The following is a 15,619-nucleotide window of genomic DNA, read 5'->3' as shown; positions in this document are numbered from 1 at the left end:
GAGGTAGTGAGAAACTTAACATTACACTCTGATTATTGCTGTGATGTACTTTTATAATTAAATAAATACATTTCATATAGATTTGAAATGCATGGTGTTCTTTATCAGTAGTTTATAAATGTATGTTATGGCAATTCATGATGTATTTTTGTAAGTTTGGGTCCCGGGGAAACACCAAATTTCTCTTTTGGGTCTCGAGCTGAAAAAGTTTGGGAACCCCTTAGAGCAATGGGCCTGGTCTACAAGATACACTACACGACTAAGGTACCCATGTACATGTCAAAATACTTCCAAAAGGTCAGTGAATACCACGACCACAACACCAGAGGGAGCACCACAAATCATGTTAAACCCAGATTCGGCTCAAACAAGGGACTAAACACGTTTCGCAATTATGCCACATCAATGGAACTCCCTACCCACAGCTGTAAAGGAATGTGAATCACCACCCACTTTCAAAACCACTCTCAAAGAGCACCTACGGGAGACTGCAATTCGAAACTGCCCCTGTAAATGTCCTAACCCTCTCCAATGTACAGTTACCCCGCCTACCCCCCCCCCCCCACCCAACCACCTCCAATGTACAGTCCCCCCCCCCCCACCCCACCAACCCAACCCCCACCCCACCTACCCAACCTCCAATGTACAGTTTCTTCCCCCTCAAATGTATATACTCTCTTTTTTAGAAAGATTTTGTATCACAGTACTGTAGATCTGGTATGTCATAAATGTCTAGATTAATTGAAAATGGGGGACCCTGATGTAAACAAGACGAAAGTCTTTCTCTGGTCTGCATCCCCTTAACAATTGTGTGTATTGAGCTGTACTGTATTGTACCCATTCTGCAATCTGTTAATAAAATGTCCAATCAATCAATCAAGAGGTCCTCGGAGATGTGGACACCCAGGAATTTGAAGCTGGAGACACGCTCAACCTCTCTCCCGCTGATAGAGATGGGGGCGTACATGCCTGCTTTGGTCTTTCTGAAGTCCACAATGAGCAGCGCCTTTTACATAAAGTAAATAAAATGTAAAAAGATGTGTTCCCGACTCACAAAGCACTTTGAATATTGACTCCCTGGTGACATTGGAACATTTTAAATATTAGCTTCTATATCATCATGTTTTCAAATGCTAATATCAGAAAGAAACTTGAAAGACATATTTAGGAGACCTCAAAGCCCTTCTCTCCAGCTCCGCCCGCCCCTCCTGAATGAAGGAGCTACAGCAGATCTTCTCTCCAGCTCGGCCCGCCCCTCCTGAATGAAGGAGCTACAGCAGATCTTCTCTCCAGCTTGGCCAGCCCCTCCTGAATGAAGAGGAGCTACAGCAGATCTTCTCTCCAGCTCGGCCCGCCCCTCCTGAATGAAGGAGCTACAGCAGATCTTCTCTCCAGCTTGGCCAGCCCCTCCTGAATGAAGAGGAGCTACGGCAGATCTTCTCTCCAGCTCGGCCCGCCCCTCCTGAATGAAGGCTACGGCAGATCGTTCCCTAATCAATGCTATAGGGGCGCTGCACCACTATGACAACGCACCATGTATTCACTTTTTCATAATTATTTTTTTTTTTCAGTGAAAGCTTGGGACCAGCTTAGAAACAGACACATCACCGTCTTATACGTGATTATTCTGTCTTCTGTTCCACTGTGTGTGTGTGTGTGTGTGCACGCATGCGCGCATGAGTTTTCGAGTTCAACGTTAAACTATTGTGCAACCTTACACACTGTAGCCTACAGGTTAAGCATCGGGCAAAAATGGGGCTATTTTTAGTTTTTGTTTTAGTTTTTGACAATTAACACTTTGAGTGCCACGCCGGGTTTTCCTTTTTACCCCCTTGATGCCACGGTCCACTTCAATGTTAACGTTAATATCGCCTAATCTATGTTTTAAATTATGGCTATGTGTCTAATCTGCCCGTCGCTTATCAAAGAATACTTTTCCAGTCTGTGCTGTCAAGGCAGATTGGTTTTTTATCGCTTCATTTCCGTTTCAGAGCATTTATAAAAGCACCCGTTTTGAGGTAAAAAAACTTCCATTCTGGGGCATTCTATGATAATCGTCTTTTACTGGAATATTCCAGAATGTTGATATTTGTCGGCCTATTTATGAATCGTTTTCAAATAAACGCTAGATGATCAATATTATACATACACGCACGCCCATTCAAGGCGCGCACGGATAATCGGCGTGTTCATTTCCTCATGGATTTTTTTAGTAAAACCGAAAGAGCCCATTTCACAAAACAGCCTATATCTTCATCAAAATTAGTCTGATTATCCTAACACTGATAACATAGATTCCTTACCTGACATCAGATGGTATCCAACTGGTATATTCCAATTCCTGATCACCATTCGAAAAAATCGATAAGTGTATGGATCCAACGTGATACAGTAGTACACATGATTCCGCAGGGCTGAGAGGCTCCAGAATTAACTGTGGTAACCCCGGCTGGATCAGTGAACTGGAAAATGTGGAGTACCGGATTTTTTCCCCCATCCATTTTCATTGAGTCCATTCCAAAATCCCTTATGTCATCTGGGAGACGACAGGGGGCGCTTTTTTCCACATATGATCGCCGGCGGCGCTCGGGTATACTCGGGTAGGCTCGCGTGATGCAATATGATTTCAGATCGCTAAAAAAAATAAAAATAAAAAAATCCGAGAAATCTCGTGAGTGGCTTTCAACATAACTATCGGAAACCCGAGATATCTCGTGTGTGGCAGTGAAAGTGTTAAAGGTAGAAGGAGGTTAAATAAATAACTTATTTAGAAGTTTCAAGTTTCTTTAATAGTTGTCATACAGAAGTACAGAATACTTTTATACAAAATGCTTCTTACTGTTACGCTCCAGAGACTGTGCAAGACAAGACAAGTAAAACCCTTGTTTTTGCTATTCTATTGAAATTGTGTTTTTAAGTTGCAGGACATTACACCAAATGGCTTTCTATATATCAAATATTTTTGCCTCACAGATGTGGGGGACACAGCCCCCCTCCGGACCACCCCCTAGTTGCGACTCAGCACCAATTTGTTCAAAGGCCCTGGGAAAAGCCCTGTACATTGTTTGGTGTTATGAATACCATTCAAATCCAGGGTGGTGGTAACAAAGTCATGTGTTCAAATGGTGGACTCACAGGCCTGTTTACAACCGTTAAGTGACTTATTTTAGTGACGCTTAAGAGACCTCCTCTGTTATAGTTCTGTCAAACAGCTCCCAAGCTCTGAGGCTTCCGTGGAAGAGGGTCAAGTAGTTTACCGTGCGCCTCTCTGTGCTGAAACAGGTTAATAGCCACAGATCTCAGTCTCTTGGAGCCATTTACAGTCAGAGAGGATCAGAACATGAGGGGGAGGATAAAAAGCTGAGATTTAGAACGGAGGCCGAGGGGGATGGAGAGAACAAGAGAGGGAAGAGAGGAGAGAGGAAGAAGGTCTCACTTCCTAGTGTCACAACACAAGCACGTCACAAAGGAACACACAGAGAGACACACACACACACACAATAACACACACACACACACACACACACAATAACACACACACTAACAAGCCTGCCGGTGGTCTGGGTAATGAAATGACCAGAGCTAGTGTGACCTTTACAGAGGTCCATTTCCCACTGATGGGAAGCACTGCACATGGGCCTCTGGTCTGCCAATGTGGACTGTACACACACACACACACACACACACACGCACACGCACACGCACACACACACACACACACACACACACACACACACACACACACACACACACACACATGCACACACATAAACTCACATGAACTTCCACTCTACCATCATGACCCAGTATGACTGGTGATTGATTGGGTGAACTGCTCCCTCAAAACCTGACCCCTTCAATCATTCATACAGTAACCTGTCAAACACACCCTCATCACACACACACACACACACACACACACACACACACACACACACACACACACACACACACACACACACACACACACACACACACAGACACACACACACACACACACACACACACACACACACACACACACACACACACACACACACACACACACACACACACACACACACACACACACACACACACACACACACACACACACACACACACATTGTACACACTTACTCACAGACACACACATACACACTGACACACACATAGAAGCCATCCGTCTCGGGTGGTTGCCAGGGTAATATGGGTCACTGCCCCCTCTGCTAAGTCCTCACTCATCTCAATGGCAGCAGGAGAGAGAGAGACAGAGAGAGAGAAACGAAACAGAGAAAGAGCAGATGGGCATGAGAGGTGGAAGAGGTGTTGGGATAGATTTGAAGGGGGCCCTTTTACCCGAGGACAAGTCTGTCTTGCTTTGGCGTACTCCCCTCAAGCTATGGGGGAAGGAGATGCATGATGCTCCCCAGACCTGAACATGATGCTCCCCAGACCTGAACATGATGCTCCCCAGACCTGAACATGATGCTCCCCAGACCTGAACATGATGCTCCACAGACCTGAACATGATGCTCCACAGACCTGAACATGATGCTCCACAGACCTGAACATGATGCTCCCCAGACCTGAACATGATGCTCCACAGACCTGAACATGACGCTCCACAGACCTGAACATGATGCTCCACAGACCTGAACATGATGCTCCACAGACCTGAACATGATGCTCCACAGACCTGAACATGACGCTCCACAGACCTGAACATGATGCTCCACAGACCTGAACATGATGCTCCACAGACCTGAACATGATGCTCCACAGACCTGAACATGACGCTCCACAGACCTGAACATGATGCTCCACAGACCTGAACATGACGCTCCACAGACCTGAACATGATGCTCCACAGACCTGAACATGAAGCTCCAAGTTGTGGGGAACGGTTGCCCTGACCAAGCAAGGCCCGGGGAAACAAGCAGCTGGCAGGGCTCAGGTGTGGCTGGGCATGAAGGGGTGAATAGAGATAGGGGGGGGGGGGGGGGGGGGGGTTCATCAAGCAGCTGGCAGGGCTCAGGGGTGGCTGGGCATCAAGGGGTGAATAGAGAAAGAGGGGTTCATCAAGCAGCTGGCAGTGCTCAGGGGTGGCTAGGCATCAAGGGGTGACGAGAGCCAGACTGGGATGTGGGTCATCAAGCAGCTGGCAGGGCTCAGGGGTGACTGGGCATCAGGGGAGTGGATAGAGACAGAGGGGGGCGAGGGGATGACACAGCAGGTGAGATCTTCCTCACCTCCATTACTTAGCCATGTGCCCCCAGGGTGCAACCTGCTCCATGGGTTTAGCTGAGCTGCTGCCAAGCCTGAGGCTTTAACTGACTGAAAACACCTGGGTGTAGTCTGGGCACACATGATAATTTGGCTACATGGAGTGCAGATGCGCTGGCATGATTTAGCCCTCGTGGACATGCGAGGGAGGAGCGATTCCCCTGTTGAACAAAGCAGGCAATGTGTAATTTCCCAAAAGAAGGTTGCCAGCGATGACATTCTCACAGGGCACTTCAAAGACCAAGATTCACCTAACATAACCCACAGGGCTGTTTCCACTAAGGCGTCATTTATATCTGGGCCCCAATTAGATTGGCATAAAAAAGCCTTTCTTATTAAATTATGCTGTAGCTGGCAACCCTCTATAGATAATGGGGAAGTAGGACAAAAAGAGAATAGTGTATGCATGTGTGTGATTGGCACGGTTGTAGATATTTGAATATAATAATTGATAACCCCCCTATTCTCCTCCTGTCCACCTCAGAATTCCCTTTCCCCTTAACCTGTTAATCTGTAGACCGTTTTCGCCTAAAAAAGTAAGGGTTGCCTAAAAAAGTTAATGGAAGATTGCTCCACTTCTGCAAGGTCAATTTGCATGTTCTTGGTATCTAGGAACATCTAGGGACCTGGGGGTATGTATTTCCAGTGTCAGGAATATTGTGTCTGTTACTAGTAATATTGTGTCTGTAATGAATAAATAAATAATGATTAATTATGATTTATGATTTTGATGATGATGATCAAAAATTGATACGGGTAGGAGAAAATGCTTACTGAGCTCATTCACCACCTTATTGAGATCATGTGTACAAAAATCTAAGCAAATGAACCGCGGGAAGATGATTAAACAGAAGGATTTGTAGATACAGTAATGAATGATAATCGACTTCAATTATAAATTCATATTTGACCTTGAACTTGACCTTATTATGGCCAAATCATACATCTATGGATAGGGAAAATGCTCCTCTTTCCAATGGCAGGGTTGAATCTGGATTTAGTCATTTCTTGCGTTTTTTACGATAATTAGCATTTTCCGATACATTTGTATTTCCGATAAATCATATAAAACATCGGTAAAAATGAAAATATACACTTTGACTACTGTTTTTGATAGGGTTATGGTCTTTACTCTTGGCTACAAAAAAAATATTTAAAAACATTGACCTCTTAACATCCAAGGGCCCACATGTGGACGATTCTTTGCCGATTTGTTGCCTGTCGATTGCCCTTTCAGGTGACAAAATCCGTTCCGCGGTTCTCGAGTTACATGCCGATATGTGAGGCGTGCCCCAAAGTACGCAAAAGTACACATTACCACCCGCGACTCCCGGGGCTCTAGCTACGTCAATCATTTGGCGATCTCGAAAATCTTTGCACAGGGTTGTAGCCAATGAGTGTGGCTTTCCAATGATACGCCATGATATGATAATTGGGGATCTAATACGGTCTCTATTGATCGATTTATGATAAAGAAAAGCAGGGTCCCCCTATAAGGCTTAACACGTTAAATCAGGGAGGGGCAACTGGCGGCCCCAGGCCAATATTAAAAAAAATGAAATAATAATTATTAAAAAAATATATATATTTGCATCCGACTAAGAGGTTGGCAGCCGACTATGGCTCCTTTCGATCGATTAGTCGACTATTCGACTAATAGGGGTCAGCCCTAGTGTGGACATATTCAACGCTGTTGAAAGTGCCGTGCAGCAATATGGGGGGTTTGATAAACTGTCCGCTGTTGTTACCGATGGAGCACCCGCAATGAAAGGAAAACACACAGGATTCGCCGGGCTTCTAAGGCAGAGTGGCATTGAGTGTCCAATGCTGCACTGCATTATACATCAGGTAAGTTCGCTAACATAATTTCCATCTATTGTGGGTCACTAATAATCAGGGGTGCAGTGGTCATGCCACGCGGTACCACGCCGTCCCAGCACTTTTCTGAGCAGAAGTACGCGCACGGATGTGCACACGCGTGCACGCAAAAATGAAACGTTATTTCATCTGATGCAGATCGCATGCACAAACATTGAAGTTGACATTCCTTCTATTGTGCGCCAACAGGAGAGACCACAAGTGTCTCATTAAAGACAGAACCATTATTGACCCACTGTGGGTGAATGTCATGCCAGTTTGATAAAGGGTCAATGGGAGGCATGTCGAATTGCACAAAAAGGAATTCATTATTCTGATGAGTATTGCACTTGGCTACTTGTTTACTTTTGTAGTGTTCAGATAACACTGAAATGCATGGGCTTTAAGTTCATACATTTATTTTAATAGAAGCCTTAATTATAATTTGTCATTTTTGTATATATTTGGGTTACACAGCAATACTTTCAAATTCAGCTGTATTTATAAATTCATACAGTTGAAATTAAGCATTACTAAATGTGTTTGAAATGGAATAAAAACAAAGTTACAACAAATTATAATAGTTTATATGCCTTATTTATCACATCTGTGACTATTATGGGCTATTTGAGTGATGGGGTACTACTGGCGGGACTGCCGATAAACAATGCGGCCCCCCAGATTGAGTGTGGAAATTTAGTGGCTCTCACCATACAAAGTTGCCCACCCCTGCCTTAAATCATCCCCTCTGCCCCAACCATACCTTCTGATGTGACCCGCGTCACCATCTAATTACAGTATATAATCTTTATCCACATTTAAGAAAGGGGATCAATTATGATTTATGTATGTGGGTTGACGAAGTGAAACATTGTCAATTGTACTGGATGTACTTAGTTGACAGGTGACAGAGAGGCATGTGACATGTGACCTGGAGGTGAGAGGAGGTTTAAAGAGGAAAGGGCAATACACGCCAATGAAGAGAGTTGCATTCAGGAGGATAACAGTGGCTTGTGGTCAGAATTCTGAAGAGGTACAAAGAAGTCAGATTGTAACCAGAATTGTTCAACCAGAATAGGTTAGGACCAGGCTCACTCTTTACACTATGGGACAGTGTTGTAGTTGAGTCACTAAATCTCAAGTCAATTGGAGTCTTGAGTCCTCAGTGTTCGAGTCCAAGTCTGAGTCACCAAAGAAGAGCCAGAGTCCAGTCTGAGTCGAGTCCCCATTGCCCTAGTCCGAGTCTGAGTCCAAGTCATCAAGGTTGAGTCTGAGCTGACATACAAAAAAAAAAAAGTCTACATTAAAACACTTTCAGTGCCGGCCTCCGTTTCCTATTTACCCCGTTGAATGCCACCACCCACTTCAATGATAGCGTTCAAAACGCATAATCTATGCTTGAAATTATGGCTATGTGTCTAATCTGCCCGTCGCTTATCAATGACTTGTTTGCAGTCAACATTGTCGAAACGGATTTTTTTTTAATCGGCTCATATCCTTTTTATAGCATTTCGAAAAGCTATTGTTTTCTCGAACATTTCAGGAAAATAGAAAGATTCCATCATAAACAGCATTTATTGGAATATTCTCGAATACACTAGACACGTTGTCATTTGTCGGCCTATTTATGAATCGTTTTCAAATAAACGCTAGATTATCAATAGTATATGTGTACTCATGCACGCTATAGAAGCGAGCTGAGAAATCGATGATCTTATTTCCTCAACATCACACACACACACACACACACACATATACACATACAGGACACGCTGAGATATAGGTCAAAACAGCTCCGATTACCCCAAGACTGGTAACATAGATTCCTTACCTTAGATCAGATGTTCTCCAAAAAGATTATTCCAATTCCTGATCGCCATTCCAAATATCGATCGCGTTTATTGATTGATTATTGGCTGCTGTAAATATATATTCCAGGCTGCTTTCCATCTCGCGATCACTTCCCTCTTCATCAGACGGCTCGCCAGCATAGTGGAGCCAGTAGGCTCCCCACACCACACATCCACCAGTGTAATCGAATGGCCTGCAGTTACACAGGGATAGACGATAGGGGGCGGTATTTTCCCATCAGAGCTCCTAGAGGGGCTGCTGTACCAACGGGAGACTCGGTTGATGAAATATGAATTCAGATCGCTAAAAAAAAAACGACAATTAGCGTCGGTGGCACTCAACGGGGGGCATGAAATAACGACATAACACGTCTGTGGCACTCAAAGGGTTAAACATAAGTGGTCACAATTTCAAAGGGAGTTTATTTGCTTTGTGACACAATAGCCAAACAAATGCCAAATGATTAGGGCCTATTCCAAAAATAAATCAATTAATAAGTCAGAGTCCGAGTCTGCACCTTCTGAGTCCAAATGCAGTCAACGCTCGAGTCCAAGTCCGAGTCATCAGTGCTCAAGTCCAAGTGGAGTCTGAAAATTAGTCCAGGACTCGGACTTGAGTACTACAACACTGCTATGGGAATGGGATTTCAATCAATGACATATTGCTTTGTGGATTATCTAAGTTTCACCTCGTTCATCTCTGAGAGGCCAATGAATCTCACATGTATATAAGATGTAAATGTTGAATACTGAAGTGGTCACAGAACAAAAGTTCTTCGACTTTAATTCTGGAGGCTAGACAAACCTAGATAAATAACTGTATTATGCCAAGTACATGTGGTTGGAAGCTAAATAGTGCTTCAATTAAAACCATAATCAAGATTCAAGAGTTTTATTTGTCACATACATAGTGTATGTACTGTATGTAGTAAAATGTAGGTGGCCAAGATTGTGCAAAAATACAAATAATAAAAAAAAAATAGACATGATAAAAAAAGTTGTAAGAATACAAATACAATGCTAAACGTAAGCAGTAAAAGGTAATATGTAATAATATACAATAATATACACATTTTATGTATAATTCTGCCTCCTATGGGACATGTACATGTTATCTATATCACTAAGTTTCATCTACATGAATCTCCAGTTCATCTCCAGTTCCAAACCTTTATTTTAGTGTGGAAAGATGAATGGGGCCTTCTTCCACCATTTTGGTCATGCTGCCACTGGGTGTTGTTTGTACCGACGGCCACCAGCGATTTTCAATTCCTGTCATAATTAGCATACGTATAGCTGGTTAAGGACTGGCGTGATTTCCGTCCTTGAAGCATTTGCAACTGAATAGTCACTACAGTAGGTGCTCTGAAGCACTGACATCAATGTATGCATTTCAATATGTACAAATGCCTACATTAAGGCATCTCCAAAGTCTTATGGATAAAAGAAAGAGGTTTTTAATCTATGTTGCTGTATAACAGAGGATGGCTGGAACCAAGACAGTGATGGGGTATTTGAGGCCACACCAGTGGCGTAACTCTCTCTCCAGGTGTGCGGGGGACAGATTTGTGGGCGTGGCGAGTGACGTCGCTGGGGGGGGTTAGGGGGTGCCCCCCCCCCCCCTCTCTACCTAGATTTTTTTTTAAATACCAGGGGTGCAATACCGCATTTTTTGTATATTTTTTGTATCACAAACAGTACTGTATTTGCAAATCTGGTATGTCATAAATGTATAGATGTAGCAGTACTGTCTATCTGTATGTCATGTATGTCCTGATTAATTGAAAATGGGGGACCCTGATACAGTACAGCTCAATACATACAATTGTTAAGGGGATGCAGACCAGAGAAAGACTTTCGTCTTGTTTACATCAGGGTCCCCCATTTTCAATTCATGACTGAGCTGTACTATACTGTACCCATTCTGCAATATGTTAATAAAGTGTTCAATCAATCAATCACTTGGCCCCAGAACCTGGATAAACACTTAGATTCGCAAAAGTAGTGATAGACTGTAGCCTGTAGGTACCCAGGTCTGTTTGACATTTCGAACATATTTAAAGGAGATATTGAACGGCCCATTTTGTTAGTTCTTTTTTCAATACGTTGCTGCAAACTATTATTTTTTTTAAATATTGAACCACACAGACAGCAATCAGAATACTGGCATTTCCATAACGCTTTGCCACCGCGCATTCAGTCCACACTGCAGCTTTCATCTCTACAGTATATTTTCAAAAACATGAGGAACAACTTTGCTTGAATTGTCTTTATTATGAAAACTAAAACAGGACGTTTGCATATTCTCAATGTTGCTGTCGACGTCGTCGCGGTCGCGTCGATGTGGGGACTTGCTTCTTCAAACCGGGTGGACAAAGTTTACAGACAAACGTTAGATTGTTTCCGTCTGAGTCAGTACTGACTTTAACGTTAAACTATTTTAAATCCCCAAGCGCCGACATCAAGAGGTAGAGTCTGACTCTGAGCGAGTGCTGCTCTCGACCTGCTGCTGCGCAGCGCTCAGCTTCTGCTCGCAGACGCAGATTCAGCTGTTGTTGTGATGAGTCTGATGACGTAGCAGGGGTTGACAGGCGCGTTGCCAGATCGGTTGGTTTTCCACATAATTTTAAAGCCTGTTTACGGTGTATTTTAACTGGGTTTTCGGCTGAAATACATATGAAATCTGGCACATCTTTGAACACCGTTATAACAGAGTGCTGAGAATGAACGCACTTTTGAACTCCTAAGTGCTCCTAACTACTAAGTGCAAGCCCAGATAAGTACTCGCTATTTGCATATCAATAGCGCCGGTCGTATTTAACACACCTGACGACCGGTGCTATTGATATGCAAATAGCGAGTGCACTCCCAGTTGATTTCAGGAACACACCACTGCACACACACACACTGCTGGTGTCGTCACTGCTGCTGGTTTAGCTCTAGGCAAGGGCAAGAATGCGACCCCCATCTACTCCTCTTTGCATAATAATAGGACAGGTAGTCAGAAGGGGGGGGGACATAACTGCATTCTGGGGGGACCCATTCCAATGTCCCCCGCGGGAGATACGCCCCTGGGCCACACTATGGATTAACAGCTGTTGTGAGTGTCAGTGCTAAATCTATGTAGAGGGGGGTCTATGGTCACATGACTCTCTAGTGATGTCAGCTGTAGGGACTTGCAGAAGGCAACTTCTAACAATGGACCTGATTCTCGAACATTCTTGTAAGTTTCCTTGTTGCTAATAATCTATAGATTTATAATATATATTATTAAATATATAGCCTACATGAAAGGAATATAATGTGCTGAGAGCAGAATGTAGATGTGTCCATTTTATTCCACTATAGCTATATCCGCACGATAGAGTTTAGTTCTTATCCCTTATCAACCTGGACCCCCTGCCATTTGCATATCGCCCCAACAGGTCCACGGAGGACGCCATAGCCCATGTGCTGCACACAGCAGCATCACACCTGGACAAGAGGCAGGGGAACTATGTGAGAATGCTATTCATCGACTACAGCTCAGCATTCAATACCATAGTCCCCTCCAAACTTATAGCCAAGCTCAGGGACCTTAAGAACTTGTACTCATGCACAATAGAGAGCATCCTGACTGGCAATATCACCTCCTGGTTTGGGAATAGCACCGCACAAGACCGTAGCAGACTACAAAGAGTCGCCCGTTCAGCCGAACGCACAATTGGAGGTGGGCTTCCCACTCTCCAAGACATTTACAACAAGAATAAGGCAAAGAGAATAATAAAAGACTCTAGCTACCCAAACAACTGCCTCTTTGAACTGCTGCGGTCAGGCAAGCGATACCGGAGTCTCATAGCAAGCACAGAGAGACTCAGAAAGAGCTTCTATCCCCAGGCCATCAGGATGCTCAATGACAATTAAAACTATGTAACAAACCATCAAACACACTCACAGCACACACACCCACACGTACACAACCACTTTAAATGGACAACTCACTGTAGCACCCACTTTACACACTTTAGACACTAACACACTTTATATTTATTGGCAACTCATACCCCATTGCACATAGCCAAGCCTTGCACCTTACCTTACCATCACAAGGTGGCACCACAAGCTACCTCATCCCATTTACCTCATCCCATTTATATTGTATTGTAACTACTCTGCATTGTATATTGTACATAAGTATATTAAAAATGTTTGTCTTGTTTACACTTGTTTACGTATTTGACTTTCTATTTTATACTTATTATACTTTTTAGAATGATCTATTTTTACCTAGCACACTCTAGCAAACAGAAAGAAGCATTTCATACAAAAGTATCCTGTATTTCTGTATGACAACTAATAAAGAAACATGAACTTGAACTTATTTATTTATTCACTGTCATTTGCAGTGTTTGTGTAGTGCTTTTATTTATTTTCGGACATCACAATATACTGTAAATGTAAAATGTAATTTTGAATGATACAAATATTGTTGTATTTATTATTATTATATTTATTTAAATCCGAGGCTGTCTGTAGAATCAACGTGAACGCAATCACCAATGATTTTACCCAAATGAAGCCCTTATTAAGAACACGGGCGCACACCAGCCTGTCCGATTTACGACTGCCTTTCCACGCTTGTAAATCCTGCTCTTAGCTACAAGCGAATCCCAGAGAAGGAACTGTTCGAGAATGCCAAAATCGGCCTGACCACTTCGTAAGTGGAGTTACAATGAAATTAGCTCGTAACCTTTCTCGTAAATCTGTTCGAGAATGAGGACCATTGTCTATACAACTTAAATTGGGACAGAACTTAGATTAGATTGGAGACTGTGACGGCCAGACTGTATGGGGCCAGGACACACGGGTGAAACTAACCTCTTTCGATACTTGTTGTGTGTTTGTCAACTGATGAGAGTAGCTTAGGTCACTTAAGTGTTGATATAGTGGTCAGTTGATTCAGTGTATCAGATACAATAATTATCTTGTCATTACTGTATATGCACCACTACCTTGTTAACAATCTGTGATGTATTGTTGGTGTCCTATGTCATATGCCATTCTATTGTCCTAGTCAGGATCCTCAGGCTGCAGTTTAAGTTTAAGTTTATTTATTTACCCAGGGACAGTTCACATTAATCAACATCTTCAGTTTCACATGTAAATGTGCCAGAATTAGCTAATAATGAGCTAGTTTTCATCTGTAGTCCCTGTCTATCATGCATGTCTTTATGGTGTTGGAGGAATCCTGAGTACCCAGAGGAAGCGCACGTCGTGAACACAGGGAGAACATGCAAACTCCACACAGAAAGGCCCCCTGCTGGGGTTCAAACCCAGGACCTTCTTGCTGTGAGGCAGCAGTGGTAACCACTGTGCCACCCTGCCGCCATATCTATTGTTCTAGTCAGGATCCTCACACTGCAGTCTATTGTTCTAGTCAGGATCATCACACTGCAGTCTATTGTTCTAGTCAGGATCCTCCTCACACTGCAGTCTATTGTTCTAGTCAGGATCCTCCTCACACTGCAGTCTATTGTTCTAGTCAGGATCCTCCTCACACTACAGTCTATTGTTCTAGTCAGGATCCTCTTCACACTACAGTCTATTGTTCTAGTCAGGATCATCACACCACAGTCTATTGTTATAGTCAGGATCCTCACACTACAGTCTAATGTTCTAGTCAGGATCCTCAGACTGCAGTCTATTGTTCTAGTCAGGATCCTCAGACTGCAGTCTATTGTTCTAGTCAGGATCATCACACTCCAGTCTATTGTTCTAGTCAGGATCATCACACTCCAGTCTATTGTTCTAGTCAGGATCCTCAGACTGCAGTCTATTGTTCTAGTCAGGATCATCACACTCCAGTCTATTGTACTAGTCAGGATCATCACACTCCAGTCTATTGTTCTAGTCAGGATCATCACACTCCAGTCTATTGTTCTAGTCAGGATCATCACACTCCAGTCTATTGTTCTAGTCAGGATCCTCAGACTGCAGTCTATTGTTCTAGTCAGGATCATCACACTCCAGTCTATTGTTCTAGTTAGGATCCTCAGACTGCAGTCTATTGTTCTAGTCAGGATCCTCAGACTGCAGTCTATTGTTCTAGTCAGGATCCTCACACTGCAGTCTATTGTTCTAGTCAGGATCCTCAGACTGCACTCCTGCTTGAAGTGAATTAATTCATTACTCCAGAGCGTGTACAATCGCATATGAGTTTAATGTACTGAAGTTACCCAGTGCATAATGCATTATTTACTTTACATTTGTTATGCTGTTAACTGTGTCTTGGTTAATCAGTGAAATAAGGCCAAGCAAAGGCACGTGTATTACTATTAATTATTGTATTTACATTTCCCCTCAATAATGCTTAGAAACCACTCCGCTTGTTGTGAAGAACTTAACATTTATTCATGCTAATGTTTAAGGAGTGTAAATTGTTTTGCTGTTGAACCATTCACACACCATTACACTAACTGCTTAAGAAATGTCTCAGGTCATTTTAAACTGCTTCCAAATATATCAAAATAACCTGTTTATGTCCATACTTCCATTACCATGTATTTATGTTTCTCCTCTGTTACAGGAACCAATCTATCCACACTCATCCTGATGACTGCTTTGTATAATATTGGATCATTGTGAACATTGTACCGCAGTAATCCCCA

This window comes from Notolepis coatsorum (assembly GCF_963971535.1).
Source record: "Notolepis coatsorum genome assembly, chromosome: 1".
Classification (NCBI taxonomy): domain Eukaryota; kingdom Metazoa; phylum Chordata; class Actinopteri; order Aulopiformes; family Paralepididae; genus Notolepis; species Notolepis coatsorum.
This window is presented reverse-complemented; position numbering follows the sequence as displayed.